Genomic DNA, 3,159 nt, shown 5'->3' with positions numbered 1-3,159 from the left:
TATGCACTAATAATTAACCGACACTAGCATATAATAATATGTTAGCTATGTATTATTTGCCTTCAAAATAAACATTATTGGTCAGGTACTGTATGAACTTGATTTTGGATAACATACAATTAAGCTTACAATCATGGTTTAAAAACTAACAATTACAAATTAAATATGCATAACATAGGTACGTAGTGACCGCAATAGTCGCAAATATGGCTAGAAATAAAGTACAAATATAATACCTACGTCTGAATTTTACCTACGATAAGCATCCAGCTTATGTATTGCTCATATATCCAAAGAAAATTAAATGAACTTAAACAAACAAAAGATAAAAAGTAGTTTAAAATATGCTATCATCACCCCACCCCCACCCCCCGCGATAAAAGAAGACGAAAATGAAAATAGGTGCGAAGCTAATATTTGAAGGTATGCTGGAGCTGTTGAGCTCTTTAAGCAAGTTACCGCGTGGCTTAAAAATGTGTGTACTGTGAGACGAAGTTATAGGAAATGTGCGGGGAAGGTGTGGGTATGTCTATGTTTATGGAAAACTGCAACAAGCAATGAAAATGCAGCTTGCAATTTATAGTTTTAGATATTGCTTTCATCGGAGTCAAAAAGAGAAATAGAAACGAACACTTAATATTTCATTAGTTTTCTGTTCTTCGTTCAAGCTACCAATTATAATCGAAATCATCATCAGCGAGAGGCCTACGTCGAAACGTTTAACTGAGAATGACGAAAAACTTCGTCACTCATTAGTGACGTAATCTATGACGCAGCGTTTCCAAGAGGACGTTTCTTGCCCTTACGTTGTGCACAAAGCTTGCTGTACGTATTCACGTTGACAGAAAGAAATCTTTGATTTTCCAAGTCTATTCTTTTCAAATTTGATGAAATGGTGGATTTTCAAGTAATGAGTGATCTCCCGGAGTCATATTCAGCGTTAACGTGAGTAATTTAGAAATAATACTATACAATTTTGAACGCAAATGAATGGTTGGATGACTCTTTCCTCACAAATTGATCCCTACCCCCGCCATTTACATGGTATTTGAGCTAACCAAACGCTACTATCAATAGTTAACCTTTTGTTTATGGTAAGTAGGTCGGAAAAGAGATTCGGCATGTGCATTTGCATTATCATTATTTAAATTGATTATGAATCGCAAGATCAAAGAGATATTGTTGTCATTCTTCCCATTACATAGTCATCAAAATAGAGCTCTGTAAAAGAACGCATTGGTTTCATTATATTACACGAATGGTGCTTGATTATTTCAGTATGACCCGACAACCATAAGTAGCTTCAAATGAAATCAAAGAAAAACTGGCAAAATAAGTGCTCTTTTCCTTTTCCTACTGTAGGACCATATTTCTTTTTCCATCGCTCAAGTTTAAAGGTTCCGTTTAATTCCTTATTTATCTAGATCTAAATAAATATATATAATGACATATTAATGTGAAAGTTTAGATAATGGAAACCGGAAAACTAACACTATTAAAAAGCACACGACGGCTTTCAATCGGTAGACAAACACCATTGCACTCGGTCAGTCAAACTAACAGGGAACTGTAGAGTCGAAGCATAGCTCTTTTCGTTTTGAAGGCCCCATCAGCAAATTGAAAAACACACCACTCACTTGACTGGAAGAAAATGTTCCGATAGTTTTCACGTGAAGATAATGTAATTAAGCAGACTTATGAATAATTTTAATCCCACTGATTATAGTTATATGTAACTCATTATACTTCCTATTTCTGTTTAAGTGACTTTGACTTCTGGGTAGATGTTCTGGAGGAGAGAGCTGTCAGCCAAGATTGGTGTGAGACGAAGGCTCTGGCCTGGAACGAGAAACTTCAAACATGTCTGGACATGGCCAGAGGTACCCATCTCTCCGCATCTCTCTCTCTCTCTCTCTCTCTCAATAGTAACATATTACAAGTAATTGACATATATCTGACATATCTCCTCCTACATCACCTTTGGTGATTGACAGTTAAATTGTACTTATTTAATTTATTATTTTCAATCTTCAAAGGTTACAATTTGTAACGCTTGCTTTTCGTTACTTCAGATTATCCTGTCATCTCGAGAGCTTTCTCTTCCTTCTTTTATGGTGTTGCTATGCAACATTTGGATGTCGAAAAGGACGTCTCTATATTCCTGGACGCATCCAGAGTCTTAAGGAAGTTAGTATAGGCAGTATGATTTGTTCTAGTGCACCATACGTCTTGAAATCTACTTTTTTTAATTTTATTTTTAAAGTCAAGGGTTTCCTCTTCCGTTTCATGCACATATTGATCGATGTTCTGTTTGATTAATAGAAAACTAGATATTTGATGACTGGTGTTTGAAATGTAATGGAATTCGTGTGTCTAAATTATGTTAAAACTTATCTGCTGCTTGGATAAATTCGTTTCCTTTTTAATGGAATTTAAATTTACAATGTTTCTCTTTACTGTAAAGATTCAAGCTGAGTTTTATATCAATTAAACTTGGATATTAATTGATAATAAACGCTATGTAATCGTAAGTGATCTACACGAGACCGAATATTTATTCCTCTGTAAGCAAACCCTAAAATGTTTCCCAAAGTTTAGTGACATTTGGAATTTCCTTTTAGTTTCTTTTCATACAGCTTAGAGGTATATTTGTCTAGTGGCTTACAAGTTATTTAAATGTTCTCAAAACATCATTATTTTGGTAAATACTTTACAAATGTTCCATTTCAGATTCTCTTTATCTTCCGAGGAGAAGATGATTTTGAATATTCTGAGAAAAGCCTTTAAGAAGACCAGAAAAAAAAATACATACAGGCATACGGACAGACCGAGGACAGGCGGCGGGTGAGAATACGAGAATATTATGTATCTATATTTATCTGGATAAACAGACAGTGCCATTTCTTAGAGCACTGAACAGACGTCTTTAACAATATTGTTTCTTTGTTCATTCCAACAAAAACCCTTTTACTGCACAGGAATTCTTCAGGCGGCCAAGGCGAAATTTTGTAATTTTAGTATCATGAAATATGTACATCTATGCATGCAATGCAATATTTCTTTTGTAGAAGTATTTTTTATCACATATATTCAATTAAAATGCATGATAAATGTATATTGTTTTTCAGCTTACTTGTATACGTGTTCATTTGTTACACT

The 3,159-nt window shown here is 34.4% G+C and overlaps 1 long non-coding RNA gene across 1 annotated transcript; it reads left to right on the top strand.

Moving 5' to 3' along the window:
• The first annotated feature begins 811 nt into the window (after positions 1-811).
• Positions 812-2,197, top strand: LOC149775936 (uncharacterized). Its single transcript, XR_016416509.1, has 3 exons — positions 812-945; positions 1,765-1,880; positions 2,073-2,197. It is a non-coding gene; the product is annotated as an uncharacterized LOC149775936 (long non-coding RNA).
• Positions 2,198-3,159: the final 962 nt, after the last annotated feature.

Source organism: Sinohyriopsis cumingii, chromosome 19, assembly GCF_028554795.1.
Source record: "Sinohyriopsis cumingii isolate HCF-2022 chromosome 19, ASM2855479v2, whole genome shotgun sequence".
NCBI classification, from domain to species: Eukaryota; Metazoa; Mollusca; class Bivalvia; order Unionida; family Unionidae; genus Sinohyriopsis; species Sinohyriopsis cumingii.
The sequence above is the reverse complement of the archived record's forward strand: the minus strand, read 5'-3'. Positions and strand labels throughout refer to the sequence as shown.